The sequence below is a fragment of the Canis aureus genome, chromosome 3 (assembly GCF_053574225.1).
Source record: "Canis aureus isolate CA01 chromosome 3, VMU_Caureus_v.1.0, whole genome shotgun sequence".
In the NCBI taxonomy this organism is placed as follows: Eukaryota; Metazoa; Chordata; class Mammalia; order Carnivora; family Canidae; genus Canis; species Canis aureus.
The window spans coordinates 66,744,207-66,761,721 of record NC_135613.1 but is presented as its reverse complement, the minus strand read 5'-3'; positions in this window follow the sequence as shown (position 1 = coordinate 66,761,721).

The window sequence follows — 17,515 nt, the reverse complement described above, 5'->3', positions numbered from 1 at the left end:
CCAACACATATATATATTTTTAATAAATTTCTTTTTTATTGGTGTTCAATTTGTCAACATACAGAATAACACCCAGTGCTCATCCCATCAAGTGCCCATGTCAGTGCCCGCCACCCAGTCACCCCCACCGCCCGCCCACCTCCCCTTCCACCACCCCTAGTTCGTTTCCCAGAGTTAGGAGTCTTTCATGTTCTGTCTCCCTTTCTGATATTTCCCACTTATTTTTTCTCCTTTCCCCTTTATTCCCTTTCACTATTATTTATATTCCCCAAATGAATGAGACCATATAATGTTTGTCCTCTGATTGACTTATTTCACTCAGCATAATACCCTCCAGTTCCATCCACGTCGAAGCAAATGGTGGGTATTTGTCTTTTCTAATGACTGAGTAATATTCCATTGTATACGTAGACCACATCTTCTTTATCCATTCATCTTTCGATGGACACCGAGGCTCCTTCCACAGTTTGGCTATGGTGGACATTGCTGCTAGAAACATCGGGGTGCAGGTGTCCCAGTGTTTCATTGCATCTGTATCTTTGGGGTAAATCACCAGCAGTGCAATTGCTGGGTCATAGGGCAGGTCTATTTTTAACTCTTTGAGGAACCTCCACACAGTTTTCCTTTTTTTATTTTTAAACTTCCTTTTTTTTTTAAAGATTATTTATTTATTTATTTATTTATTTATTTATTTATTTATTTATTTATTTATTTATTCTAGACAGAGAGAGGCACAGGAGGAAGGAGAAGCAGGCTCCATGCCAGGAACCTGACGTGGGACTCGATCCTGGGACTCCAGGATCACTCCCTGGGCCAACGGCAGGCGCCAAACCGCTGAGCCACCCAGGGTTCCCCTCCACACAGTTTTCCAGAGTGGCTGCACCAGTTCACATTCCCACCAACAGTTTAGGATTGTTCCCCTTTCTCCACATCCTCTCCAACATTTGTGGTTTCCTGTCTTGTTAATTTTCCCCATTCTCACTAGTGTGAGGTGGTATCTCATTGTGGTTTTGATTTGTATTTCCCTGATGGCAAGTGATGTGGAGCATTTTCTCATGTGCTTTTTGGCCATGTCTATGTCTTCCTCTGGGAGATTTCTGTTCATGTCTTTTGCCCATTTCATGATTGGATTGTTTGTTTCTTTGCTGTTGACTTTAATAAGTTCTTTATAGATCTTGGAAACTAGCCCTTTATCTGATACGTCATTTGCAAATATCTCCTCCCATTCTGTAGGTTGTCTTTTAGTTTTGTTGACTGTATCCTTTGCTGTGCAAAAGCTTCTTATATTGATGAAGTCCCAATAGTTCATTTTTGCTTTTGTTTCTTTTGCCTTCGTGGATGTATCTTGCAAGAAGTTACTGTGGCCGAGTTAAAAAAGGGTGTTGCCTGTGTTCTTCTCTAGGATTTTGATGGAATCTTGTCTCACATTTAGATCTTTCATCCATTATGAGTTTATCTTTGTGTATGGTGAAAGAGAGTGGTCTAGTTTCATTCTTCTGCATGTGGATGTCCAATTTTTCCAGCACCATTTATTGAAGAGACTGTCTTTCTTCCAGTGGATCGTCTTTCCTCCTTTGTCAAATATTAGTTCACCATAAAGTTGAGGGTCCACTTCTGGGTTCTCTATTCTGTTCCATTGATCTATGTGTCTGGTTTTGTGCCGGTACCACACTGTCTTGATGACCACAGCTTTGTAGTACAACCTGAAATCTGGCATTGTGATGCCCCCAGCTATGGTTTTCTTTTTTAAAATTCCCCTGGCTATTCAGGGTCTTTTCTGATTCCACACAAAACTTAATTTGTTCTAACTCTCTGAAGAAAGTCCATGGTATTTTGATAGGGATTGCATTAAACGTGTATATTGCCCTGGGTAACATTGACATTTTCACAATGTTAATTCTTCCAATCCATGAGCATGGAATATTTTTCCATCTCTTTGTGTCTTCCTCAATTTCTTTCAGAAGTGTTCTATAGTTTTTAGGGTTCTATAGTTTTAGGGTATATTTAGTTCTATAGTTCTATAGTTCCTTTACCTCTTTGGTTAGGTTTATTCCTAGGTATCTTATGTTTTTGGATGCAATTGTAAATGGGATTGACTTCTTAATTTCTCTTTCTTCAGTCTCATTGTTAGTGTATAGAAATGCCACTGACTTCTGTGCACTGATTTTGTATCCTGCCACACTGACAAATTGCTGTATGAGTTCTAGCAATCTTGGGGTGGAGTCTTTTGGGTTTTCTTTTTCTTATTTTTTTTAAGTTCTCTTTTGTTTTTTTAATTTTTTTATTTTATTTATTTATGATAGGCACACAGTGAGAGAGAGAGAGGCAGAGACACAGGCAGAGGGAGAAGCAGGCTCCATGCACTGGGAGCCCTATGTGGGATTCGATCCCAGATCTCCAGGATCACGCCCTGGGCCAAAGGCAGGTGCTAAACCACTGCGCCACCCAGGGATCCCCTCTTTTGGGTTTTCTATGTAGAGTATCATGTCATCAGCGAAGAGGGAGAGTTTGACTTATTCTTTGCCAATTTGAATGCCTTTTATTTCTTTTTGTTGCCTGATTGCTGAGGCTAGGACTTCCAGTACTATGTTGAATAGCAGTGGTGAGAGTGGACATCCCTGTCTTGCTCCTGATCTTAGGGGAAAGGCTCCCAGTGCTTCCCCATTGAGAATGATATTTGCTGTGGGCTTTTCGTAGATGGCTTTTAAGATGTTGAGGAATGTTCCCTCTATCCCTACACTCTGAAGAATTGTGATCAGGAATGGATGCTGTATTTTGTCAAATGCTTTCTCTGCATCTATTGAAAGGATCATATGGTTCTTGTTTTTTCTCTTGCTGATATGATGAATCACATTGATTGTTTTATGAGTGGTGAACCAGCCTTGCATCCCGGGGATAAATCCTACTTGGTCATGGCCAACACATATATTGTCAGTCTTTTAAATTTTTAACATTTGAAAATAAATGTTTTTCTAATAAAATCAGTTGAGCTTCTCTTCATGCACTTATTTACCACTTCCTTGATGAAGTGTCCATTAATGTATTTCCCTATTTTTCTTACTGAGCTATTTTATTGAGTTTTGGGTTATTTATAAATTTGGATATAAGTAATTTATCAGATATGGATTTACAAATATTTTCTTCCAGCCCGTGGTTTGACTTTTCATTCTATTTACCTTATCTTTTGAAGCAGAAGTTCTTAATTTTGATATAGTACAATTTATTATTTTCTTCTATGGATCATGCTTTTGGTGTCATAACTGAAAAATTTGTGCCTAACTCAAGGCTATATTTTACATTTAAATCTATAATTCATTTTGAATTCGTTTTTTGCACACAGAGCAAGCATGGATCACAGATCATGTTTTTGCATATAGATACCAATTGTTCCAGCACCATTGGTTGAAAAATCATTTTTCTTCCACCAAATTGCCTTTGTACTTTTGTCAAGATCAACTGACCATATACATGTGAGTCTGTCTCTGGACTCTGTATTCTGTTTCATTGATCCATATCTCTATCTTTAGTATCACAACATCTTGATTACTGTATATTTATAATACATCTTGAGCTAAGATACTGTAAGTTCTCAAAGTTCTTCAAATTATTTTGGCTATTCTAGACCCTTTGCATTTCCATATGCATGTTAGAATCAGCTTGTGAATTTCTATACACAAAAAAAGCCAAAGCCGCCTAGAATTTTGACTAGCAGTGTTTTGAATCCATGGATCAATTTAGGGAGAATTGGCATTTTAACAATTTTAACAAATCTCTCCACAAAACATATTTTTAAATGCTATTTGGTGTGCATTCACTTTAGTACCCAGTTTTTCAGTAAAGTCTTAAAGTTGTAAATACATACTCATAAATGTTTTGTGATGTGCATGTATGTGTGTGTGTATTTGAAAACTATTGAAAGGGCTGTTTCATGTTTTGACCAACACGGTAAGGGCCAAAGCAACATGTGTGGAGTCAAGAGCACAGGACTATGGGAAGGTGAGTCCCAAAGAATTGGTAGAAATTTTTCAGTGGACCTCCCTAGGCAGTAAAACTGATGTTATTATGTTGCGTTAGCATGTTAACATGTTCTGGAAAGATATTACTTAGATCTCAAGGCCAGAAAGGCTTCTAGTGACATTGGGGTCATAGCCTGAAAACCTCTTCCAGGAGAAAGAAAGCCCCCTGACCATGTCACCTCAGATCTGGAATGATAAAAGTGATAAAAGTCCAGCCACCAGACTTCAGAAAATCTGTTCACCTCTATTCCACGTGATATGTGAGGCTTTATAGCATTGGATCACAACTCATTTTCCTAGCAACTAATGATACATGTGCACTTGGTCACCTTCTATTCATACTCAGGTTTGAAAGATTGCTAACTATGAAGTTATAGAAGTCTTTCTTTTTCTTCCTCCTCTCATTTTTCTTTCTTTCTTTTTAATTTTTTGTTGTTGTGAGAGAGAGAGAGAGAAAGAGAGAGAGAGAGAACATGAGCAGGGGAAGGGACAGAGAGAGAGAGAGAGGGAGAGATAGAACCATAAGCAGGCTCCATGTGAGACTTGATCTCATGACCCTGAGATTATGACCTGAGCCAAAATCAAGAGTGTAAACTGACTGAGCCACCCAGGTGCCCCTCCTTCTTTTTAAATTTAGGTTCCTTTCTGATACATTGATTGATGTAAAAGTCTTGCATCCCCCTAACCATCATCCCTCCAAGCTAATGGTGTACCCTGGGAACCCTATCTCAATGGAGGAGCAAAATGAGCATATACACTTCAGCCACCAAAAAGAGAACTAGCCTAGCCTCTTTTCCTTGTCCCTTCCTTCTAGGAATGGTTTTTGGTTACTTGCAAAGGAAAGCATCCTTCTTGCCCTGACTCTTGTGCAGAATTGCATTCCTTTAGGACAAGTGCCCCAGCATCCCCTGAAAGTCCCCCTGTTGGGATCCAGAGCCTACCCTGAAGCCCACAGTGGAGCTGGGTATTCGGAGCATGAATGTTGGTGTTTTCTGAACCAAAAAACATGAAGGAAAGTGCTTCATGGTATATTCAGGGCTCTTGTCTTGACTTCAACTTATTCAACCTTTGTGTCAGTGACTTGCTGGAAAATAGAAAATCATGGAGTCAGAGAGTCAATGTGATGGGGAAAAAAAAAACCAATGCTCACCATTTCTTGTTTTCCAGCCTCCCTTGAAGGTAGGCAGGGGTCATGTAACCAATTCGGGCCAATGGATTGTGAGCCAAGCTCCTCCTCATCTTCTTTGCTTGGAGCATCTTGTTTCAGGTGGTCCTACTGCAGGATAGAGGGGGCAGCCCAACCCACATTTTTCTTCATGGAAACGAGAAATAAATATTTTTGTGTTAAGTCACTGAGGTTTAGGTTTTCCCTGGCAGGGCAGCTACTGTTGATATTGTCAGTGTAGCCAAACCTCCTAGTGCGGGTGAGAATCAGTCCTTGGTGTGAGGCTGAGTCCAGCAGGACAAGCAGGGCTGTCGGTCATCAGGTGCTGTTAACTAGTAGAGGGAGCCCCCAGGACCACCTCTGTGCTTCTATTTGTCTGAAGTACAAGTGAAACTGAACTCCAGATACCACCAAACTATACCCATAGGTAGTGGATGCAGCCTTTCTGTGAAAAGATGAATGATGTCTTGAAACAGGAATGTCTGCCAGCACCCCAATGTTTATAGCAGCAGTGTCCACAATAGCCAAACTGTGGTAGGAGCCACGAAGTCCATCAAGAGATGAATGGACAAAGAAGATGGGGTCTACATATACAATGGAATATTACTCAGCCACCAGAAAGGACAAATACCCACCATTTGCTTCAACATGGATGGAACTGGAGGGTATTATGCTGAGTGAAGTAAGTCAGTTGGAGAATGACAAACATTGTATGGTTTCCCTCATATGTGGAATATAAGGAATAGTGAAGGGGAATATAAGGGAAAGGAGGCGAACTGAGTGGGGAAAATTAGAGAGGGAGACAAACCACGAGAGACTCTTAACTCTGGGAAACGAACAAAGGGTTGTGGAAGAGGAGGTGGACGGGGGCATGGGGTAGGTGGGTGATGGGCACTGAGTAGGGCACTTGATGGGATGAGCACTGGGTGTTATACTATATGTTGGCAAACTGAATTAAAAAAAGAAAGAAAGAAAGAACAGGAGTGTCCAAAATCCCTCTAAATGAAAACTTTATCACCTACTAGTTCACCATGCTTTGAAGGGCAGGCGTGGCGGCGTGGAGACCTTGGAGAGTCCTCAGGCAGACCCAGATAAGGAGGCATACTGGTTTCCCATTCATGCTGAGAGGGGGTGACATCAAAACTTTTCTGCCACGAGGAGAAAGCAGCGTGGTAGTTGCCTGCCCATCACGGACAACAGCCAGCTCATTACCGAGGAGGAGAGAGCAGCCCTCCCTCAGCAGAAAGGCTGGAGGTGGTGTTTATCTGAAGTGTGGTTACATAACACGGTCTCCCTTAGAAATTAGAGTGTAATAGGAATATCAGCAAGGCCTCCAAAAATAAGTAAATAAGTAAAGCTCTCCCTGGCTCTAGGCTTACCTAGATTTGCCACCTCATAGCCATCGCAGAGTATGTTAGGAGAGTCCATCAGGGTCGGAGTCCCCTTCAAGAGGAACTGATATTCATCGACAGAGAGAATTTGGAGGTTGCAGCTTGACCGTGTTTCCTTTTAAACAAGGATTAATCTCTTCTGGGGGAAACGGTGATCCAATCTATTTATAACCAACTGCTTAAGTAGCCACATGAGCTCTGGGAGAAAAGGAGAAAAGGAACTTTTAAACTGCACCTTAGTCTCAGAATGGCAAAGGCATTCATGCCCAAAAGAAAGTCTTCTTTCTTTTTTCAGCAGTTTAGCGCCGCCTGCAGCCCCGGGTGTGATCCTGGAGACCCGGGATCGGGTCCCACGTCGGGCTCCCTGCATGGAGCCTGCTTCTCCCTCTGCCTGTGTCTCTGCCTTTCTCTCTCTTTGTCTCTCGTGAGTAAATAAATATAATCTTTAAAAAAAAGATTAATATTCAGGACAGTTGTCTGCTCACCTTAGAGCTCAGGTATTTTAGAATTCTTTCAGATTTAGGCTGCAAAGAACTTTTGGCAAGTTAGCCAGAATGATAGCCTGATGTCACAGGATTAAGTGACAACTCAGTCAAGATGGTTTTGCGGTTCTGCCTCCGTAGCTGCTGAAGTTCATTATTGCTAAAAGGAGACCAGTTCTAAGGGGGTCTCGGTGGCCTCAGAGTAGCCCCCAGAAGAGCACGCTGCTTTCTTCTAAGCAACTGTGGCAGTGTGGCACGTGGACAGTTTTAGGTACGGCGGCAAGTGTGTTCAGGGAGAGCAGGCTTGGCTATGGTCGGGGTCATCACCGCAGGCTTCAGATCCAGTCAATCCTCACGAGGCTAAGACAAAAAAATGTCCTATTATGCAGTCCCCTGGCCCATCCCTCTCACGTGCTGACCTGGCACCTCGCCTGGCCCTCCAACCCCAGGGCCGAATCGGCTCATTAGGGGGCTGAGAAAGGTGGTCCAGAAACTGAAAGACAAGAATGGCAACAACAGGCAGGGTGTTCCACTGTTTCTTTCCAGAACCAAGTTTGTTTAATTATTAGAATAGGTGTAGGTGAAGCTGCCAAAATCTTATTAAAAATACTGACAGATGAAGTGATACTGTATCTGGGGTTTGCTTGACAAAATACAGGGTAGGGTGTGTGTGGGGCGGTAGGGGCATGGCAGGGCTTGAGGTTATAGATGAAATAGTGATCACTAGGAGCTGGTATTTGTTGAAACGGGGTGATGGGTATATGGGTGGTATTCTTATAGGATGGCTTTCTGGCTCAAACAAGCTAATGGGTGCAAAGTGCTCAGCATATAGTCAATGCTCAATAAACAACAGCCATTGTCCCCACTTTACCCTTGAGGATGTGATGCGCAGAGAGCTTAAGTAACTTGCCTGAGGTCACCTATGTAGAAGCAGTAGAGCAGGATCTCCAAACCACACCTATCTCATCCCAAAGCCTGTGCTCTCAGCCTTTCTTCTCTCTATGTCTCCTTCCCCTCTATTTTTCTACAGCTTTCTGCGGTTTACCCCTACCTGGCCCCTTTTTGCCCTTGCAAAGTTGCATCTTTTTCATCCCCCCTCCTCTAAGAGTCCTGAGTGGACCCGAGCCTGGTTATAAGGTCAGATTTCTCAATAATTTATTCAACTGTGATGGGCACAGAATGAGGTGCAAGGGTTGCAGAGGGGATCACAGTCACAGAGGCTTACAAAGAGTTATGGAGCAACCCCCAGGGGTGGCACCCCCCAGGTGCCAGGCTCTCTGCCAGGTGTCCAGAGAGGGGCATACACGAACGTAGAACATGCAAGGTCCCTTGCCTTCAACTGAGGAGTCTGAGGTAGACGTGAACTAGAGAAAGCAGGACTTGGGATGGTGGCCTGTGAGCTGGTAACTGAAATGTGCTGTTCCTGTGTCAGAAGCCAGGGCAGGGTGTTTGGAAACACAACGAAGGGATACCTCGACTGAGTCTTAATGCACAGGAAGCCTGCTGGAGAGGATGTGTGGCCTGCAGGGCAGTGTGCACAGCTTGGCGTTGCGCAGCAGGGCGGTGCCTGTGGGGCCTTACATCAGGAGCCAGAAGCGTGAGCAAGGAATGGTGGAATCTGGAGCAAGTCACAGAAGCTTCGTCTGCAATTTTTTTTTTTAAGATTTTGTTAATTTATTCATGAGAGACACAGAGAGAGAGAGAGAGAGAGAGAGAGAGAGAGAGGCAGAGACACAGGCAGAGGGAGAAGCAGGCTCCATGCAGGGTGCCTGACGTGGGACTCGATCCCGGGTCTCCGGGATCACGCCCTGGGCTGCAGGCGATGCTAAAACGCTGAGCCACTGGGGCTGCCCTTCGTCTGCAGTTCTAATGGGTGTGGGCTCTACCCCGCTGGCCTGTGTGCTTCTTCAGCTTTCCTGATAAAAATCACACACAGGGTGACTGTTCGAAACTGCTTTCCCATTCTACACCAGGCCTACAGCCTCGGTCTCAGGGCACAGGCTTCGAATGAGTCCTTTCAACAAGCCCTCAGATGGCTCTCAGGATTCAGCAAATTTGGAAAAACAGCCTGGAGGTGATGGAAGAAGTGGAATGTGTTCTGTTTCTCCTCCTTTTTCACGGTTTGTTTTTTCCTTTTCATTAGGTTACATAGGCTTGTTCTTGGTCCATGCACTAGCTCTCCACTGAGCCCGGTAAGAGGGCCAGGAGAAGACAGGATGGGTCCTGGAGGCTGGGAGTGGTGAACAGAGATATATATGGGTCAGAAAAGTATGTTTGTGGCCATTTGGAGACTTGTACTAGAACATGCCCTGGTGCAGAGATGAATGCTGTCTCCTCTTGGCATTCCTCGGGAGTGCTGGCCAAAGCTTCCTCCTAGAGTGGTGAGTGATTTGACAACACAGATTCTATATGTGTCGTATGTAAGTGGACTAAGGATTAGGTTTCCTAATACTGAGTTAGTGCTGCTAAAGCTTTCCATGATGAAAAAATGCTCCCTATGTTAAGCATTTTGGCTTCAGACAGTTCAGAAAGGATTAGAGGGGAATTTGACTGCAATTCATGGTTGATACAAAAAAAAGGGGGGTGGGGGGAGGAGCGGGGAGGGAAAGAGAGAGACAATGCCAAAAAATGAAAACTCATTTTAGCTCTTCTATTAAAGCCAGATGTATTTTAGGCCCTGTTTCTAGGCAACTGCATAATGGTAATATTCTTGAATCCTTTTTTAAAAGATTCACAACTGTCAGAGTCAGTAAAGGTCAGAAGGTAATTATAAAGTAATAAGGCTGACATACTTGAGGCAGGATCACTCCAGCAGCGCTTGGGAAGCGGTGACATTTTGTATTTTACATTCATCTTCAGAAACTGGAAGACCTTCCTGGATGCACTTTACTGTGCCCCTTTGGCAAGACCACTGCCCTGGTCACAGTGAATGTCATAGTGGCATTTAACCTCCAAAATCACCCATTGGGCACCGAAGAAAGCCCCATGTGTGCACAGCTTCTGTGGGTCATTAAGAGGGTATAAACAAATGTCTAAGTCAAAGTAGAACCAATAAGGAACTTTCTAACTGGAAATTGCCTTAGAGATCAGTCCAACAGGCTCCATATAAATAAAGATAAGGAAACTGAAACCAGAGCTAGGAGGGGGAAAAGGAGAAGAGTCTGTTAAGTGCTGCTAGGTGGAGGTCTATCCGTGTTGCCATTTTTCCCCATTAGGTTGATTGATTGATTGATTGATTGATTTAGGGAGGGAGGCAGAGGGAGAGAGAGAGAGAGGAAAGCAGACTCCCTGCTCAGTGTGGAGCTCAATGCAGCGCTGGATCTCACAATCCTGAGATCACGACCAGAGCCGAAATCAGAGTTGGACGATAACCAGCTGGGCCATCCAGGCGCCCCTAGTGTTGCCTTTTTTCTTAATTTTGTGTGTGACCCTGGGACAAAGAAGGAAATTAACATTTATTGAGATTTACACAAATGATGCACCTGCTTTCCAACATTTCAGTACAAGTATCTAGTGATAGACGGGTGTGTCAGGCACCGAGCTCTGAGTGGGATACACAGCATGTGCTCACAGCTCGGTGGCAGAGACAAAGCCCACAGCCAATCTCAGTACACACTGATATAGCAGATGCTAAGAGGGAACCGTATCCTGGGCCCCAGGAAGAGGGCACTTCACCCCAGCTGGGAGCCCAGAGGACATTTCCCAGAGACGTCTAAAAGAGGATCAAGAGTTAGCCGAGCCAAGAGGCAGGAGCATGCTCCAGGGATCAGGCTAAGCAAACGCTGAGTTACGAAACTGCATGATGTATTCAGGGAACTACAGGGGTTTTTGTGTTACTAGACTGTAAGGCATGAGGCTCAGGAGCTCATGTGCTAGAGCAAGGGGCTTGGACTTCGCCTGTGGAATGTGAAATGATCCAATCATCCAAACAGATCCAAACAGATCCAATCTGTTTTCAGATTGATCATCCTAATGGAGGATGGTTTTAGTCCAGGCTTGTTAAAGGTTTCTTACAACTACTACAGCAAGACTTGGTGAGATCTTGGATGACACAATGGGCTCTTTCCATTTGGTGACAGGAGAGGATGTGGACCCTTCAGGAAGCCTAGAACCCAGGAAGCCTGGAAGCTGCGAGAGGCTGGGCCATCTGCTCCAGTCCACGGTTGGCTTACAGGCTCGCCTCCAGTCTGGCCAGCCTCCAAAGCCCAAAGAATCCCTCAGCAGGTGAATGAATTTTAAAGTACCGTGACAATGAAATTCACGGAAGGAGACCCATGTGGACATGTCAGAGCCTTCTAAGTATACAGTCCTAACAATCCAGGGTTCTGTAGACCAGACGTCGCAAGATGGCAGTCCAATGTTCCTGCTCATGGCTGTTTTACTCATTACATATAACATTAAAAAGAAACCAAACTTAAAATCCTTGCAAACATACAACAATCAGGAGATTTCACATACAAATTTGGGTCCCAGCTTCTCTTGGGGAAAAAAAAAATCTGAAAATACCAGCCTGCCTTCCTATTTGGCAACAAAACTGGCCGGAGAGGAACAACAGCTACTGCCATCCTCCTGGTCCCCTCCTCCCCTAGATGGGACATGGTTTCATATGCCAGTCCCTACGTGGGGCTTTTACAGGTGACCTCTGAGGCTTCAGAAGCTGACCCTAACTTGTCCTGAATGTATCCTCTTTGTTCAAAACCATGGTCCCTCATCTCCAGCCTGGGTTTATCAGGTGAACAAATAAGCAAATTCTTTCAAGACTAACCAGTTCCACCAGTAAACTCTCTCCTGCTAATTACTCAGAGCTAGTACCTGGTTGGATGTGGAAGGTGTCTTGGAGGAGAGGGACACAACAGGTACTACACAAAGGGGCAGACAGAGGAAGGGTAGGGTCAGGTGGGGAGTAGGAGGCAGAGCACCCCTGAGAATCAGAATTCTAATATGATCTGGCTCCTTCAAAGCTGCAAGTCTTGAAGGAGCTTCCTGAATATCACAAGGGAAGGATGTGAAAGAGGGAGGGCAGGGCAGACAGGAGGAGCGAGAGAGCAGAATTAACATCCTGGCGGGAGTGGGATAGGGGAGATTCCTTTCTTCTTTAAGCCTCATGGACAAGTGTTTAAAAGAAAAACAGTAATAGCCACGCACTTCTAAATTTTATTACTAATTAGAACTTAACATGCTTGGAAGTTTTGAATGAGGTGTGAAGTGCAAAGTATGTTACCTTGGGCAGGGGTGAGCTTTTCTAGTTCAAAACTAATGTCCCCTACAAAAGAGCTAAGGGTAATGGAATGTTTCACCCAGATGGTTTGGCTCTTTGATATCTACAAACATTTTGAAAACACTTAAAATATTTTTCAACTTTTCTGTGCAGTTGCATTAGGTGATGACTGTTGGCTTACTTATTTCCTGTTTAGCTTTTCCTTTGCTCTCTCTCCAAACAACTTTTGGTTTGGAAGACTAGTCAGTTCACGAAGTTGGACTTGTGGCATAAAAATGTTGTGTAATAATGGAGACACATGAGTGCCAACAGGTGGTTTCATAATCTAATGCCTTGTGGTAAGTTCTGTTATCCTGCTGCTTGGCATGTATTCTGGGCTTGATGGTGGATATTTTGAGGTGTGTGCATTAACCACATCAAGATGAGGCTCCGAACCCCCAAGGATGGGGTTTCACAGGGCATCTGGCTGGGTTCCAAGGCTGTGCATGATTCCTGCACAAATGCAACCAGCTGGTTGGCTGAGAGCTGGTGCAACAGTTAGACAAACATTTTAGTCTCTGGTGGAGTAAGAAAAAGCCAGAAAAGTCAGCTTTCTAGGGCCACCGTCTCTTTGCCCTTTACAATACTAGAAACCTCCATACTCGAAAGTCTGATCATTGAGCACTGCGCTGTGCAGGACACACAAGCAGAAGCTGGCAGAGGTGGGCGCCAGGTCAAAGTATGCCCACCCCACTGCCGAGCAAATGAGCACTTTATTTTCAGTTTCAGGACATCTGGCAGCATTCTCAAAAGAAATAATCATTTTGTCCTTCTGAAGAGTTCAACTGTCTGGCAAAAGTAACAGACTTAAAAACACTTGAAAGTTTGTCTCCTCATCATCCTGATAAGAGCTATAACCCAAGACTTTAACCTTGGAAGCTGTCAATGGTATAGAAGCTTTTTTTTGCTTTTCTTTAGTTTAGTGACTCATTTAACATAATTACACTTATTAATCCAAAGCTCTAACCTGAGATTTTTCTCCTCTCACAAGCCCCTGCTATTTACCCCAGAAGCCATTTAGGGAACAGTGGTAGGCAGGTCCGTAGGTCTCTTCATAGGAGATTCATTTAAAAATTCAACTAATATTGACTGACCACCTACTATGTGCCAGATACTCCTCAAAGCATTTAGAATGTAACATGAACAAAAGAGACTGGAATTTAATAAAAGACTACAGGAACTGTCACTTTTGGTTTCATAATTCAAACCTGATCTTAGGTAGACCATATCAGTTGAAATTACTGTATACATGGCAATCTTTTTTGCAGTTTCACTCGGTTGTAGAGGACACTGCTCAAAACTGAGCAGTCAGAGCATAGTATTTCCCCACAGCAGAGTTAGGTTAAATGGCACCCTTATGGGATTGTTAGAATTTTCTTCGAAATTTTTTCACTCATGCTCAAGAAGTGGTTTATCTATCATGCAATATCTAGCCAGTGATCATACTCTTAAAAAATCAGATTGGGCTATCAAGAAATATGTAAAAAAAATAAAATAAAATCTGAGCTTTAAGTTTAATATACTTAAACTCCTATGTATAATCTCAATTTAGTAGGAGACAGTAAGCTGATCATGCTAGAGTGCTCGTCTTCCTTTCGGAGCAGGTTTCCATGTGGCAATGTGTTTTGAAGTATTACAAGGAACTGTGTGGTTTGAAAGAACTGATGTTGCTCTAAAAAGTAAACAATTTATATTTCCATTTTCAGCCACAGGTACTTCTTTTATTAGAATTGCTCCTTTTTTTTTCTTCCAATAAAAAGGCAATGAGTTATTTCCAGCTCACACTCACAGCTGCATTGTTATCTGCTTCCTTTTGTAGTTATTACAGGCTAGAAATTTTCAACTCATCACTACTTCTTGAGGATTTAATATATGTGGTTATCGATGGACTATTTTTCTAACATAAAAGATTATAATATAGCACCTTCATTTTTAGCACATTCATCAGGTGGGTAGTTAGGCTTAAGATTAACCCTTATGTACATTGCTTTTTAAAAATAACTATTCTAAATGGGAAAGTCAAAGAATCGAGTCTCGGTCTGCAATTCCTACATAAGAATTCCACCTCTACTTTATTACCTAAGGTCGAGATTTTTGTCAAGAAGTAACAGTGAACAACTATATAGTGCTTTATAGTTAAAAGTGTTTACACAGATTATCTTTTAATTTAAGTACTACAAAATGTTGTCCAGTGGCTATTATTACATGAAGGAGAGAGTGGTTTGGCTGAGGTACTGGGTAAAAGTATCTCTACTTACCAGATAGGTAACCAGAGGCTTGACTACCTCAAGATGGAACATCTGTGAGGAGGCACAGATAGGTGTCAAGAGGTCATTGTATAATTTTCTATGAATTATAAAGGGCTCTCATACAAATACATAGTGAGCACATGTCAAAGATTTATTTAGCTCATTAATGTGTAGGCCAGCAGAATGACAAACCCAGCTCAAAGATGACACGAGAAACGAATACACACATGCATACATGCACACAGTGGGAAAGAGCGCTGGATGGAGACCACACAGGTCACTGTAAAAACATGATAATGCCCTACAAGACAGGAATCCATAACTCTCAGAGTTCCTTTTTCTACCAACAAGAAAACCTTTGCAACTTAATCTTCTCTAAGTTACTTAACATCTAACTTTAGAATGGGCGATGGAGTGGCTCAATCGGTGAAGCATCCAACTCTTGATTTTGGCTCAGGTCATGATCTTAGGGTCCTGGGATCGCTCCCCACTGAGCAGGGCGCCTGTTTGTTTCTCCTTCCCTTTGCCCCTCCCCCTCTAGCACGTGCTCTCAAATAAAAAAAATGCATCTTTTTTTTAAAAAAAAGTCTAACTTTAGTGGGGCTGTGTCCTAATGACCAATAAGTACTAAGTCAGAGTTACCTCCTCTGGAGGTGGGATCAGCAAACTTTTTCCATATAAGGCCAGATAGCAAGTATTTCAGGTGGCACAAGCTATTTGGTCTCTGTCATAACTACTCAACTCTGTTTCTGTCAAATGAAAGCAGCCATAAGCAATAAATACTGGATGAGCATGGGGCATTCCAGTAAGGCTGACTGACATGAAACAGGTGGGGGGCTGGATTTGACCCCTAGGACATAATTTGCTAATGTTCCTGTCTTAGAACATCAGGTGATCCTTGGGTGCCCCATTAGACAATCCTCTAAGTACCCCTTTACTTTTATTTTTAAAGAGTTTATTTATTCATGAGAGACAAACAGAGAGAGGCAGAGACATAGGCAGAGGGAGAAGCAGGCTCCCTGTGGGGAGGCCAATGTGGGACTTAATCCCAGGACTCCCGGATCATGCCCTGAGCCAAAGGCAGATGCTCAACCACTGAGCCACCCAGGTGCCCCTAAGTACCACTTTAAAGTAACCTGCAGTAATTTTTGCTTTATTTCCAAATTTTAGATAATTTTAAAAAACATATCCAGATCTTCAAACAATAAACCCCATGCTTTTCCCTCACTGCAAAGGAGAGCTCACCCTGTTTTCTCTCTGAGGCACACTCAGTCTTTGGAGTTCAGTTAAACAAAATAAGACTCTAGTTTTTAAAGGACATTAAAACTATTAGGAAGAGTGTGTTTCTCAATTTTTCTGTCTTTGGTTTGCTTGGTTTGGGAAAATAGTCTTCAAACTAACTACCTATCCCTTTTTTCGCTGCCTTAAGGAATGCTCATTAGGACCAATGAGAAGCCTAACACTAATGAGAAACCACTGAGGCCTTCTGAACTACGTGATGGCAGGTGGACACTCACAGGATGGAGGACCGCCCATGTGGAGGCTTGGTCATGATAGTGTCACAGAGGGGACAGAAACCATGTACCACCTACAGGACCAACTATCTATAAGATCTAAGACCAGCAGAGGGGGGACTCAGCTTTGGGTCATCCAAAAAGCTACTTCATTCAAGGTATGTTTAAAAAAGAAGACAAGTTGAACAATCCTTTTTAATACAGTGGAAATCATCTGATTTCTCAGGAAAACCTGTGTCCTGATTTCTGTTAAGTTGAAGAGGCAGGCTCAGTATACATGCCTATATTGAGCTCATGAGTCTCATCCCTAACTGAAGACTGCCACAGAGCAAAATGCTGGAAGCATAATCCTTATAACAGATTTTAATTCAAGTATTTATTATGTACCTATTGTGGGATAAATACCGTTATAGACACTGCAGTTACAAAGTAGAACACAACCTAGTCCTTATTCTTAAAAAGCTTAGTCTAGGGATCCCTGGGTGGCGCAGCGGTTTGGCGCCTGCCTTTGGCCCAGGGCGCGATCCTGGAGACCCGGGATCAAGTCCCACGTCGGGCTCCCGGTGCATGGAGCCTGCTTCTCCCTCTGCCTGTGTCTCTGCCTCTCTCTCTCTCTCTCTGTGACTATCATAAATAAATAAAAATTAAAAAAAAAAAAAAAAGCCTAGTCTAAAGCACCTGGGGGCTCAGTCAATTAAGTATCTGCCTTGGGCTTAGATCATGATCCCAGGGTCCTGGGATTGAGTCTTACGTCAGGCTCCCTGCTCAGCTGGCAGTCTGCTTTCCCTCTGCCCCTCCCTCAACTAAGCGTGCATACTTGCTTGCTCTATGTCAAATAAATAAAAATCTTAAAAAAGAAAAAAAACTTTTAAAAAAGCTTAGTTTATTAGGGGACAAATAGGGCACTACATGTAATAATAGCCATATGTAGTAAATGCTGTAAAGGGCAGTATGAGGCAGAGTACTTGGGCAGATATGAAGGAGGAAAAAGACTCAATCAAGCGGAATGGTCAGCAATGCCTAATAGACAAAGAAAACCAAAAAAGCACGATGGGTCTGCTTAATTTTATAACATCAAATCAAGTCTAAAAATTAAAAGACAAGTAATATATCCAGGTAGTAAGATGAGCAGCTGAGAGTCAGGAGGAAATGGGAATGAAGGCACTGATTAGATGATTTATTACTAACAGTTTCTGCAGAAGTAATGCTCACTACAGAGATCTTTCCCATCTACCTCACTACTCAATGGCCTCTGGTAGATTTAAATTATCTTTTAACTCTGTTTCTGTTCTGAAATAGCCACTCCATGTCTGCAAGTGATCATGCCTTCCTCCTGCCAGCTGGTTTCCTAATTTTTAAGTTTCTAGAAACTTATAAACAAAAGAAAATCTATCGATAAAAACAACTTGATATCATGTGATGTGTTGACACATGAAAGGAA